This window comes from Saccoglossus kowalevskii, chromosome 15 (assembly GCF_978046115.1).
Source record: "Saccoglossus kowalevskii chromosome 15, keSacKowa6.1, whole genome shotgun sequence".
Lineage (NCBI taxonomy): Eukaryota > Metazoa > Hemichordata > Enteropneusta > Harrimaniidae > Saccoglossus > Saccoglossus kowalevskii.
The window spans coordinates 7,446,874-7,462,314 of NC_140655.1; the positions used below are offsets into that span (position 1 = coordinate 7,446,874).

The 15,441-nt window shown below is 33.4% G+C and overlaps 1 long non-coding RNA gene across 1 annotated transcript in view; it reads right to left on the minus strand.

The window, feature by feature from the left end:
- The window catches only part of LOC144345875 (uncharacterized), a 28,583-nt gene extending 20,351 nt beyond the window's left edge, over positions 1-8,232 (minus strand). The window contains exon 1 of the long non-coding RNA XR_013419415.2: positions 8,137-8,232. This is a non-coding gene — a long non-coding RNA (uncharacterized LOC144345875). The remainder of the gene's footprint in view (positions 1-8,136) is intronic.
- Between the last annotated feature and the right edge of the window lie 7,209 nt (positions 8,233-15,441).

A 15,441-nucleotide genomic window follows, 5' to 3' on the forward strand; every position in this document is an offset into this window, starting at 1 on the left:
TCAGCAACGCGCGTGGGGAATTTAAAATAATGTCTTTTATATTTGCGTCTTTATTAATCTGTTTTAATTGATAGGAAAAAAAATGGAAGTAATATAATACTTAATAATTCATTAATGTGAAACTGCAAAGTAACAAGTTGGGATATTGGCGTATAATGAAATTGACCGCCATGATGTCGACATTTCAAACTTCTCACATTGACCAATTAGATTAATGGGTATGTTTACACACTTTAGAGTTTATTGTCGATAATATTAATGAATGAATGAACCAGTCTGCTTTTAAACTTTTTTCTTACGTTAAAAATAGAAACGAATCCAGGTAAGATTGCCACCTGAGAACAACGTTACTATCCATTGATTATTACCCAGCTGGCAGATCATTTTCAGCATGTTTTACTTTTTTTCAATACACGATATATTGGTTGCAATCTCAAATTCTAAGTTAATTAGCAGTATCGTCCTGGAGACCTTTATACACCATTGGTCCATTATGGTGGAATTTTTGCAAGAATTTTAGGCGAGTAAGTCTTGTACAATTTTTTCAATTTTAGCAAAACGGAACTGGTTTGTAAAAGCACAGAGGATGTTGACCGTTTCGGCTAATGTTTCACGCTCATTTATTTCATTGTGAAGGGCGTTGTTCGTCAGCGCCAGTGCAGTACAACGCTTGACAACAACGAATACGCTCCGCCAGTGGGTGAAGGTGTGTTATGGAGACGAACGTCATTGTTATCCAGAATGTGTCACACAAGTATTGGTCCAGTATAATGAAGCGTGCGTTTCAGTTCCCACATCACCTGCATCGTAAGAATACAATAAACACATAATGTCGGTGATAATTTTTGCTAGTAGATAAAAATTGTCCCAGCGTGGAAATACATGTTTAAAAAAAAGTTGTCTTTCTGTGTACTTGTGGTACGTCAATCAGACAGAAGTAAACGTATCAATAGCATTGGTATACAAATTCGCCATGACTGTGATATCACTCCAAACTTGGTACGTTAAAACTATGTTGGGTTCTTGGCGTCAGTGAAGGCCGTAACAGGTTAACAATACAAGTTCTGTATAAACAACACAACTGATTTATTAAGGTAATGGCGGCGTTCTGATTACGCATGTGCAGATGACGATAAAGTACATTTCATTAAATATGACCCAAGCTCAATATACTACATATCTCCCCATCTAAGTAAATCTCACTCTAGCAGTCTATATTGGCATATAATATATAATGTTGTTTTCTGGAACAGTTCATTTTGCATGCACTTGTACTACATACTGCAAAACTCGACTAAACTACAACGTGGTTTCATAATGCGAATATTTTTTTATGATCAGTAGCTTCGTAATGATTGGCTTTTGTGATGATTGGTAGAAACTTGTCTTTTCATCACAGTTGAGAATCTAATGTTGTATATATGTGCCATTAGCAACAAGTGCTAATCTGGGAATACCATGTATAATTAAAATGATAAAAAGTATGTGAGATTATATGCATAAATGATACACCTTAATGAGAATTAGTGTTTAGGAAAATATTTGTTCACAATTATATAAACTGGCTTGGAAATTCCCACCACCAATGCAAATTTACATAATTCTGTTTACTTTGCATGTGTATTATGATTGTGTATTTTAATACATACACAATAAAAACATTTATCCTATAATCTAGACAAAAGAATGCCATGAGACATTTCCCCTATCTGTGTAACTTCATAGTTTAGTATAAGGTAGTAAGATTGCATATACATTAACTGGAATGAATATATCTTAGCATGTGGGCATGGAAGCTTTGATGTTTTTCAATAAAAAAAAAAACTTACAACGAACACATATTTGTATATGTGTTATTTATTCATTTTGTTGTTTTCGCGTTTTTTCTTTTGATCTCGACACCCTCGATTTATTGAGGGGTCGCCGTATCACTAATGTGTTGCAATACAACAAAATAAAATTAAGAAATTTCAGTATAAAAAAAATCAATCAGTGACAATAGGTTAACTGGGATGAATATATCCTAGCATGTGGGCATGGAAGCTGTGATGTTTTTCAATAAAGAAAACTTACTACGAGCACATGTATGTATATGTGCTATTTATTCATTTTCAACGCATGATTGTAAACCCCCCCCCCCACGAACCCTGATATGTCGGTTTTTTTGGGGGGATCCCGACACCTGCAATTTAGCGAGTGGTCACTGAATCACTAATGTGTTGCAATACATCAAAATGAAATTAAGAAATTTCAGTATAAAAAAAATCAATCAGTTACAATGATGGGTGTATTTCACGGTTAGTGCTTGTTTCGAAAATATTTGTTCAATATTTTATAAAATGGCTTGATAATTTCCACCACCAATTATATAGAATGCCACATCATGTTGACAAAATGTTAACTACCGGTAATCCAAAATCACTCTCGATGTGGTTGTTAACTCTGTGTGTATACTACGGTTGCATTCGAAGTTTTCATCATTTTAATGGTGTGCATATTTTAACCGCTTTACATAAAGGTACATTTTACAAACATACCATTGATATATTAATTATAGAATCTATTATACAATCTAAACAAAATAAATTCTTATTTTTTCTTCATATAATGATAACGTGTTACTTCATGCGGAAATCCTAGTGAATGAGATTTTGAAAAAGGGATTGTCACTTGCCCATTAATGTTGTATGTTGACGCTACCTTCAGGTCCAATAGCTACCTGTTATCCGGGGTCTCATATTGACTATGCGCCGGATCGTTTACTTACTTAATACTTACTTATCAGTGTAAAATTCGCCCAAGAAAAAGTCAGAATAGTAACAAAAAGATAAAAGTCAGTTGCCCGTGTCAAGAAAAGTTACAGAATCAAAATAGTCTGTCAGCCATCGCTAACCATACCAGTGATATATTACACCACATTCCCTCAGTTGAAGGAGTGTGATTACACATAGATAAATAGATGAATTAAAGAACTACTCGCCGGCTAAAATATGAAATCCTGATTAAAAATTATGTGAAAAAGCCTGAATTCTGAAATAAACAACTAAGTTGTAAAAACAACACATTGCGCTGACGATGTCATAAATAGTGAACGCCTGTGTACTAATCACGTGACAATGTTTTGCCCCTCACCGCAACCGCCTTTGCAAGGGAAGGAGGCCTATTCACACATAATACAATAATGGTTATCTCTGTGCGACTGCAGTCTTTGTAACAAAATTGAGGGACTCTAAAAACGCATAGTATGGCATGACAAAAACGCAATTTAATGCAATATCACGATGTATGTTTCGAATTTTCGCCCTTTCTTCCACATTTATTTGGCGATATGAATGATTCAGCCCAGCGCTTAGATACGTTTGTTGAGACTTCAAAAGTGTCCTTGACTTCAAAAGTGTCCCAGAGCGGAAATGCAGTAAGATAGGGGGTTATGCTCGGCGTGTACCCCCATGTGACGCTGTAGTAAGCCAGCATAGTGAAATGACAGCAATGCTAGCAGACACTAAGCATCGAGTAATATTTATGTTGGTAAATAAATGTTAGGTTATAATTAAATAATATATATATAGGTCCGTATGATGAATTTTAAACAGACAAAATTTAAATAATTTATAATTTGATATTTATAACATTTTAAAGTTTCGCTTAAAGATGGTTAAGATTTAGTGACTGTCTAATTTGAAAGTGTTACTTGAAAATTAGTTCAAATATTTATTTCTAGTGCGTGCAAAATCCAATGGCTCATCGAATAATTTGGAACTAGGACAACTCCAAATTATTGAACTAAAACTAAAACTATTATTATTATTAATATCAAAGCAATTGAACTTGCGATTTTTAACAAGAAGTTAAAAATATCACTTTTTACCAAAAACGACAAAAAATATTCACCAAATTTAGTGAATTAAAGATATCATTACAAAATGAACAAATCTGAGAGAGATCCACATGTAGTACCTATATATGTAATATCAAAGAAATTGGACTTGCGGTTTTTAACAAGAAGTCGAAAATATAACTTTTTACTAAAAATGACAAAAACATTCACCAATATTAGAGAATTTAAGATATGATCATGAAATGAACAAATCTGAGAGATGTCTACCCAAGGTACATATACACCAAGTATCAAAGCATTCAGGCTTGTAGTTTTTTAAGAAGAAGTCGAAAAAGTAAAACATTGACACGGACGACGGACGCCGGACGACGACGACGGACAATCACTCATATGACTTTGTCGAGCAGAGCTAAAAATATGTCGTAATCTTGAGAGGCAAAATCTGCTTCTGACAGCCTCTTATTGATGATGTTATGAGACAGTGTGTGTCATAAGTCATTATTTTCTACAGTTTTCATCACATGGCCAAAATCGATGAAATGGTGACTACTCGACCCTTAGTTTTACCATCACATTTCATGTGATATTGGCCTTGTGTAGGTAGTGTCACTTTGCTTATGCAATTTGTCTAAAACAATATTTCATTAAGATTTGTTCATTTAAAAAAAAAAAATTCAAAATCACAGTTATTGCCACTTTTTATATTTTACAAGTCATTGTTAATGACACAGTCCGTGTCCCAAATTGTGTGATCTGACATATCAATTTGATGCTGATGAAGTCACTGAGATTAGATTGAAACCATTATTAGGAGATGGATTTGTAAAAAAATATGATTTAGTGCTTTTACACAAGAATTGGACATTGGGCATTCATATTGAATAAAATTACAAAAAAACAAGTGGCGTATACAACAGATTGTTTATTTACATCAAAACACGTGTTCCATGTAGTAGTAATATTGCCAAAAATAAAAAAAAAATCTTTGATCTGATTATGAAACACACTGATATGTATGATGTATGTGCCAAATACAAATGAAAATGGTACATAAATTGTGGAAATATAGTAGTAAGCCAAAAAGTCAGATTGCTGTCAATCGGCCATCCTTGACCAGATTTTGAAACAAATTGTCATGGACATGCATCCTAACATGTATAAAATACATGTATGTGCCAAATTTGAATGAAAACTGACAGAGAACTTCCAAGATACCGCATAAAGAAAAAACAAGATGCCTGCCAGTCGATCATCTTTGATCCAATTGCGAAATAAATTGTACTGGACATATAACCTAACATGTATAATCTATGTACTAAGTTTGAATGACAACTGACAAAGCATGTCCAAAATACAACATTTTCAAAAAACAAGATGGCTGCCAGTCGACCATTTTGAATCGAATCGCTAAACCACTGCATGTGCATATGTCCCACATAACGTACTAGGCACATGCAAAGAATGAACGGAATTGGTCCACAGGATTCTGAAATATTACTATTGACGGACTGATGCACGAACGGATGGACAGACTCTGGAACTCACGGATGGTCGGGGACATGTATCCTAACATGTATGATCGATGTACTAAATTTGAATGAAAACTGACAAAGCATGTCCAAAATACAACATTTAAAAAAAACAATATGGCTGCCAGTCGGCCATCTTTGATCCAATTGTGAAAAAAATCGTTATGGAAGTGTATCCTAACATGTCTAATCTATGTACCAAGTGAATGAAAACTGACAAAGCATGTCCAAAATACAACATTTTAAAAAAACAAGATGGCTGCCAGTCGGCCATTTTGAATCGAATCGCTAAACCACTGCATGTGCATATGTCCCACATAAAGTACTAGGCACGTGCAAAGAATGAAGGGAATCGGTCCAAGGGATTCTGAGATATGACTCTGGACGGATGGACGACGCACGGACGCACAGACGCACGGACGGAGACCGAATTATAAGTCCCCGTTTTCGGACTTCGTCCGAACGGGGACTAATAATAAATCATGTTTAAAAAAAAGATTCTCAGTCTGGTTACAGTCTGTTTTTCCAACTTCTGCAGAAGTGAAACTGTGTCACTAAATGGCAGACAATGAGGTGAAGCCATGCAAATGCAATGCACTGAATACCATAAAAACTCACTGTTGTAAAATTATTCCTTTTTACATTTAAAGTCGGGATTAAATCAATGAATGAATAAAACAAACATTTAATTGTACAACACGCTTTTCTTCTTCTATTTCTCTCGCCATAGATGATTTAACTTTAAAGTTTCACTACATGTATTCATACAGAGCATTACAAAAACATAAACCGCCTGAAAATTGGACACTTAATATGAGTACCTACTTAAACACATCAAATTACCAAGAGAGTAAAAATCAGCCTGTTTTCTGGACCTATTATTATGGATTATGAATGCGCAGAGCAATTTCAACACAGTTTAGATAATTGTATGAACTGTTCGTTTAATAAGTAGTTAATAATAAAAAAGACGCACAGGAAGAACTCCTGTGTGCTGAGAGTAGTGGGGGCATTTGAAGTAAAAATATAGAGTATTTAAAATTCACAATTTATGATTGTGGTTTGTTAGTGTGATTAATTCAAACAAGTTTAATTTAAATCAGATTTTATTGAGATATGAAGATTATTTTTTCAAATTAGTTAATTAATGAGCATTAACTTTAATCAAAACTATTTGTGTCGTGTTGTCCCAAAACATCTATGTACAAACTTTCAATGAAATGCAAAAATTGGTTCTCGAAATAATGATGGGACAGACAAACACACATAAGCAGGGTAACCGCAAAACTTCCATTGCTTCACAAAATAATTGTTAAATTTGATGCAACTAAATGATGGAATAAATTACAATTTTCAAAATAAATCAAAATAAAAAAACACTATGTTAATAACGCATCATCAAGACCTGGTTCGTGAGTGATTGAAATGATTTAAGGTAGAGATGCAGGTTCGTGGGCACTTGGGAGTGAATTTTTTTTTTGGCTTTTTATTATCCAAACAGTCTTGGCTATAAACTGTTAAAATGTTGTACAATTGTGAATAGTGGAACATACTCAAAAAATGATTTTAAAATATAGATAACAGGTGCAAACATTCTCTCTTTGGAATGCTTAGCAAGAGTTAGCAAGGCTGTACATAAATAATATAAAAGAGACATGGTGAAAAAAAGAAATTACGGGATCTCCATATTATGCACCATATTTAACTTTAGCCATTTTAATTATGAGCATTAGCAAACTTCTTACTGAGTGAATTGTTATGCAAATTAGCAATTATCTCAGCTTCTTTTGAGTGCACATCCCAGAACTTTAAAAAAATAGCTTCTAGACGCTTTAACCTTTTTTTTGAAATTTTCACAAATGATTGACAATGTGTTTATCTTGAAAACGCCGTCAGGGCAATGTTTTTGGTTGAACAGTGTTACAACAATCGTACAGATAACTAGCCTGGGTGTTAATTTATGCAATAACTTGAAGTAGTGAAATTTGAGCTGCCGCCCTGCAAAATTGAGAACTGGTAGACAGTTTTCAAGACGGACTTTCTTCATAGTAAACAGATGTACCCATATACCAATTTTGACAGGAAACAGAATCATGGTTTAGAAGCTATTTTTTTAAATCACTTTTGACCAAAAAGGCACATTTTTGTGCATATTTCAAACTACGGTTCCATAGAAATAAAATAGTAACAAAATTTTAAAATTCATACAATAAGCTTTCCGAAAATATATAGTTTTGTGGACAAGAAAGATCATCTTGGTTTTCTAATTAACTAATTAAAATACCTGTCAGGTAAACCGCATCTCTACCTTAATTATAAGAGGTCTGGAAATAGTTTGGACGAAGGAAGCTACCAAGATAAAACACTGTAATTGACCATATCCCAATAAATTGCATGCAAAATTGGCGACTAGACTTGATGTTGCCAGTTGATTGCCGGATAGCTTCAATCTCCTATTCTAAGGAACAATTTTCTATAATTACTGGTTGATTTATTATACAAAATTTATGGTAATGAATAAATTGACAACTCTACGGTGTGATAATGACTAAAACTGATGTGTCATATCTCAAAGTTATTTTAAAGTCTATCACAGGCGTTTGATCTCTGAGCCGTTACCACCACGGTCCCTGATTATCACTGGCACTTAATATGAGTGAAGTGGAGCATAGAAAATACGGCATGCAGCACAATCGCTGACAAACGAGTGTACGCGGTTTCTAGTACCAACCATATTGTCAAAGAATACAATTAAATGTCACAACTTACCGTCAGTGAATGAAATATCATCATCCAGCGGCACTCACTCAAAAACGGCCATACTACGAACTAGAAATATCCCATAATGCCTTCGTCATGCCCCCTAAGCTAGTGAAAAATGGCGAAGTGAATATCGCACCAGTGTCGGAAGATAAAACGATATTGAATGTTAAAACAACGATTAAAGTGAGGGAATTGTCACTAAAGAGTCGAAAAACAGATCGGTAATGTGCATTATATAAATATTAACAACTTTATACTAAAATATGTATACAAGTATTCTTAAATTATGCGGCAATAATCAACAGAAAATAAGGGGACACTTTTGAAGTCAAGGATAACTTTTATGTCTTAACAGACGTTACAAAAATGCGATTCAATTGGATCTTGACTAAACTTTTCAGACAGAACACACTTCACACCATTTTCTCGGAGAAGATACCGTGTCACTCCAACAAAAGATTTAACTGCGAGCAAACAAGAACAATTAGACACATTGTGAACAGGCAAATATAAAATTATAGCACAGTACTTTGTCACCAAAAGAACGTGTTACATTTAGTTGAAGTTGAAAACTGTCTTTGTTGAAGAATATTGATATACGATAACTTCTCTATCAGGAATGCATTTGTTTGCAAATATGCTAATATTTGCTTTCATAACAAATCCCTCTATTGAAATTAAAAATTGCTATCATTGACAGAAGTAGATGTAAAACAACTTTTGATGTACAGTACCAGCACTATTTTCTGCTTTCACGCACCTTTAATCAAGCCACTGTAGTGATTGTTATTTGATCACTCACCTGACATGTGAATACCTTCCAGTTTCTCGACTGAGCATCATTTTTTTTTTCAATCTTTGAAAGATACCCTCTGCTATCCACCAAGGTTTCCCAATCACTCAGGTATTTCAAGAAATCACTCTCAAGCCACTGCCATGAGAAAAGAAAGAAAGTTTTAATGTTATTGAGTTGGGCAAAATATACAGAAATACAAAACATGAAACAAATCATCATGTATAATGTTTGTATAAAATCTGAAAACCAACAAATCCTGCCATGATACCACATTTAAAAAAATACAAGATGAATGCCAGTCAGCAATCTTTGATTCGATTATGGAACAAACTGACGTGGACATGAATTCCATGATGTATGTGCCAAATGTGATCTTTTTATCTGATTGTAAAATAAATTATCATTTTCAAAAATTGTGAACTTAAAAACTGCCTTAATAAATATATAGATGATTAGGTATTAGATGAACAGCATATTTGACCTTCATTCTTGAAAATGATGTTGGAAAGACGTGCTCGTACTTTAGCATATAACAGAGGAACAGTCTACCACTTTCCAAGTCTGCTTTAAAAAGCCCAATAATTCTTCCATGATATTGGTTCAACATTCAGAAAAATGTATAGGTTCAACATTCTGAAAAAAAAAAACTTTATCAAAAAATAAATTTAAATTGCAATTATGTTGGTTTACATTTTATAATAGTTTATAATTTTATAAAAACTGAATTATTAAAGAAATAAAGCAATAGTTTAAATAATACAATATGTTTGTTAAACTATGCAGTTAAAAGTGTTTATGCTACATACCCACAGTATTCTCTTATTATTATGTGCCTCAGAATTTGACTAGCAATTTCTTGTTGTCTTCATAAGGTGTTTGACGTCGGAAAAAAAGTATAATTCTTTTTCCTGGTTTTCTCAGATGGTCTCCCATGTAAGTACTAACCACGACTGATTGACATTCACTTTGTGATCGGTCGGTCAACTGACCACTCACCTATGATAATTATTTGAAACTTATTTAAATTGGAGACCATTTCATGTTTGGAATTGTTTCAAAATTCTACGTCCTTCGGGAGCACTACGATATTCAAAAGGCATTTTCGATATATTTCTTCACTTTACACGAACTTTTAACAACAGGTCTCGATCATGTAACAACATAGGTAACATTTCCATGTAAATCTGACAACTTTGCACTAGATTTTCACAACATTGTAAGCACTTTGTTTAACCTCATACGCATGAATAGTGGTACAATCTGCTAACATAAATGACATTTTTAGACTTTTCCATATTGATTTCTAAATTTAACTGCGGAGTTCTATATGATATGACTTGGGGGAACTATACACGCATATCTACCAACTTTTCAATCGCTTTCAACATTTTTGGCTGTTTTTTTTTTACATATTACGGCTGGCTCATATGACAGGCTGCTAACATCGAAGGCTTCAAATGGACTTTATTTATTTTTCATACTTTGTAACGGCAGGGTTCGATATAACAACAAATTAGGTCAAATAAACACGCAAATCTACCAACTTTGCAATCGCTTTGCAAAAATTTGCGCGCTGTTTTATCAGTTTTGGAGCAATTAGTTGAAGACTGAAAACACCTTTTTTTCATTGAAAATACAAGCATATGTTAAAACTTTCTATGAACTTGAAAATTTCTAATAATTTCCACAAATTTCTAAAATATACGTTTCACATTAGAGTAGGATATAAGGCACAAATTTGCATAATTATCTTTTTATTTTTTCAATGTGTAAGGCAAATCCTAAATAAATTATAGGGCTGGTTTTCTAAGATGGTCTCCCATGCAAGTAATAACCACGAACGATTACATTTACCTTGTGATAGGTCGATCACCTGACCACCCACCTACAACAATTATTTGAAATTTATTTAAATTGGAGACTATTTCATGTTTGGAAATGTTTCAAAATTCTACGTCCTTCGGGAGCCACTACGATATTCAAACGGCATTTTACGTTATATTTCTTCACTTCGCCGAACTTTTAACAACAGGTCTCGATCATGTAACACCATAGGTAACATTTCCATGTAAATCTGACAACTTTGCACTAGATTTTCACAACTTTGTAAGCACTTTGTTTAACCTCTTACGCATGGGTAGTGGTACAATCTGCTAACATTAATGACTTTTTTCAGACTTTTACATATTGTTTTCTAAATTTAACTGCGAAGTTCTATATAAAATGACTTTGGGGACATATACACGCATATCTACCAACTTTTTAATCGCTTTTACCCTTTTGGCTGTTTTTTTTACATTTTATGGCTGGCTCATATGACAGGCTGCTAAAATCGAAGGCTTCAAATGGACTTTATTTATTTTTCATACATTGTAACGGCAGGGTACGATATAACAACAAATTAGGTAAAATGAACACGCAAATCTACCAACGTTGCAATCGCTTTGCACAAATTTGCGCGCAGTTTTATCGGCTTTAGAGCAATTACGTGAAGACTGCACAAACTGTTTTTATTTTTCATTGAAAATACAGACACATATTAAAACTTTCTATGAACATGTCAATTTCTAATAATTTCCAAAAAATTCTAAAATAAACGTTTGACATTCGAGTAGAAAATGTAGAACAAAAAATGCGTAACTGTATTTTCAATGTGTAACGCAAATCCTAAAAAAAATTTTACTGCTGGTTTTTTCAGATGGTCTCTCATGCAAGTAATAACCACGCCCAATTGACATTTGCATTGTGATCGGTCGATCACCTAACTACTCACCTACGATAATTATTTGAAAATAATTTAAATTGGGGGCCATTTCATGTTTGGAAATGTTTCAAAATTCTACGTCATTCGGGAGCCACTACGATATTCAAACGGCATTTTACGATATATTTCTTCACTTTTCCGAACCTTTAACAACAGTTCTCGATCATGTAACAACATAGGTAACATTTCCATGTAAATCTAACAACTTTGCACCAGCCTTTCACTAAACATCATATTTGCATGTGTTGAATGTATTGGAATGTAAGTCAGTGCGCCATAACAACCACAAATTGTAACGACTGGTTACCAAAATCTACTGTACTGTGTATCACGTATACATCACTATAACTCTATAAACTCTATTTCATGCTCCGACGACTACTAAAATTGGCTTTTATTCACCTATAAAAAGAGCGTCTTCGTGTTGCCATAATATCAGAGGTTTGAGAAAGAGGATAGCTGATACAGTTTAAAGAAAATGAAAAGGCATTTTACGTTTTTACAAAAAAAATGAAAATTCTATTCAGAATAAAAAATAGGTTTTTACACACAGATAAAACAAATGCATAATTACATTTTACAGTTTATAAATATAATTGATAATTTGTATTTAAGAATCGAACAATATCACACGTTGAATATTCCTCCGCTGAGCGCGTTCTACTGTGAAAAGTCTTCTGGGTTTGTGTGTGCACATGCGCAAATCAGACCAGGCATTAATGACGAACGTTAACATTCGATATTATTTTCGGTGTAATATACTTTCCGGTGTTCTACTAAGTACAATTCTTTCTGATGACACTTGCACCCCGCATTAAAGAAAGTGTTGATAAATAATATTGCGTATATGTCATTGTCAAAGTCAGAATATTTGGGAACATTGTGTTGACTTCAAACGTCACGCTAAATGACGCATTATTTTAACAAATAAGCATACAAATTATTATTGATATAATAATAATAATAATAATAATAATAATAATATGCTGCGAGATTAAACAACATAAATATACTATACTAGACGAAACATTGGTCATCTTTGTCTGTTATAAGGATTAGCTCTTTTAACAATTGTATATTTTCATTATTTTACAAACAAAATAATCAGTAATTATAAAAAGAAATTAGCTTCACTGCCATCGAAGATGACACAGCAACGGAGCTGAACTTGTTACTGATATTTTTCAACTTTGCATTTGCATCTTTTTCTTGAAAACCAGTAGCCTTAGTGTTTTGATGTTCAGTATAGTACAACCTTGAATATGTCTCTCCGATTTTGTGTCAATATTGTATTGTTGTGAATATTTTGGGTTATTGATGCCCAAACTGCTATTAGGTTAATCTCTATTAGATATTATATTTTTGTGACGATATCAACTTTTCTTAATATTTTTTCATGTTTGGAAAAATAAAATGATACGTGGTCATTCTTGATATGTTTGTGGAATCATCAATAGAAGAGACAACTTTTTTCACATATTCGTCTAGTAAAACAATAGATAGTTGAATTAAAAAAACAATGCGACACGTATTATGTACAACATCAGGCAAAATATTATTAATCTTTTATAAAAAATAACACATCTGGTGTTTGCATGTTGAACTTCCTCGTTCACTCGCCAAGATACGCACAGACGCTCGTGATATTGTTCGGATGTTTATAGGTGTACTATTTGTATTCACTGATAGTTTCTGCAATATAATCTTTGGTATCAGTATTTCAGAGAATCTCATTGCCATATTGCCAGTGACATTGATGCAACCAATGATTAGCTAAAAATTACATCAAGGAACGGCCGCAATTTTTTTTAGTATTATGCATAGATGACAAGTGGGCCCCATTCGCATACGTTGTAACGAGTATAAACAATTAAGTGATTTGAACCTACACTATTTGAATACATTGTAATGTAATTTAATGTAATTTACCAGTGATAAATGTAACTTAATTGAAATTAAGTTCTGTTCGCATATATATGTATTTCTGGCGGATGAATACGAGTATTAAAATACTTCAGCCTTATTGTATTAAAACAGAACTATACATATTCCAACTATAGTCTGGTGGTCTGTTTTCCCTGTTACTGTTATATAATTTTGTTATGAATAATAATAGTTAATTAATATATGTTAACAAGACATCATAGACGTTGTCCAGTAAACTGTTTTCAATATTTATATGCAGATTACCGTTACAATTACAACACAATATTATAATGGAAATGTACTGTTCGTAGGAATTTTGTTATCCATCACGAAGTCCCGACTACATTTGTGCTGCGATTTATAATCGGCCTAAAATGTTACACTTGAACGGACCCAATTCATGCTGATGCTGGTCGACCTTGGAACAAATGTCAGACGGAATAAATTACTGGGAACGACAGAGATTAGGTAAACCTTGAATTGACTGTTATATACACGTCAATAATGAGACACATATCGTAGTCATAGATTTGTAAAAAATAATTTGAACTGACTAAGCTAATTCGCACAACACATAAACCTATTCCCGTATCCTACACTATCCATTAAAGTGTGGCGAAGTTGCCGAATAGAAATCATAAATTAGTTATGCGGTGAAGATGAAGTCCTAATTGTTCGTAAACATTTTAATTCAGTCTCTTCTCATAATGTTAAACAACTTATTCCCTCACACTCATCTACAAATATAGCAATTATAATAATAAAAATATCTTGGCATCCCTACTTTGCAATTAAAAAAACAAACATTACTCATGTTAACAAAACATCGTGAATGGTAACAATAATAATATGAATAGGCTGCAACATGTCTTGCGTATTTTAGCTCTCGTATATTCTGTTTATTTGAGATACCTAAATTATAACACCAGTGGATGGTTTCAGACTCATGACTGTTTCTTTCTTTCTCACAGCTCAACGGGATAATACTCTCACATACGTCATGCCATTTAAAGAAACAACAACACAAGTACGACACTGGAATAGTTTTCAGCCATTTGAGTATTTGGGGACGCTGTTTTGTTCGGATGTAAACGAACTCGATTAAACTCGAGCTCTCGTTAAGCGCAACCATTTAAAAGCATTGAAGATAATCACCTGTCATCGATGGGAACGAAAATAGTTTCGTAGAATGTTGTCAATAGAAAATTCAGATAATTCACTAACTTTCAGCATTACTTAACGTCTGTAAATAAAATTTGATATTGTTACGTCGATATGATTATAGTATGATTATGAACAACACCTAACAGGCATTGCCATCCAGAAGTGCGTTAATAATAATATCCACTGTGGAAATACTTTCTGGCTGATCTGTATTTATATCCCATGAATGTTGTTTGAGTGGAAACGAATGAAGGAACATGTCTTTAAAATAATATAATATAATTGAATGATATGTTTAATAACACATACAAGTCGGATAATGTGAATTTTGTGGCACTGAATGTAAATGTGTTCATCTGTTTTAAGTGAAACTCGGGTATTTCCCGCACCAAGTCCACCGCGAGATATTTCGTTTTACGCACAATGGGGGACGTGGATAACCGGATTTGAGCTCCGGTGCGAATTTCCCAATTTCATAAAAATAATCGTATTCGAATCTCAGGCTAGCTAATTTGGCGTGGTGAGTAGCATACAGGCATTTATACCGCCTGGGGGAACGAACGACTGACTTGTCAAATAAAAATAAGTATAAATGTAAGTGTTAAACAAATAATTCATTCAATATAAGGATGCCATGACAACAACAGTTTCTGTACGTTAC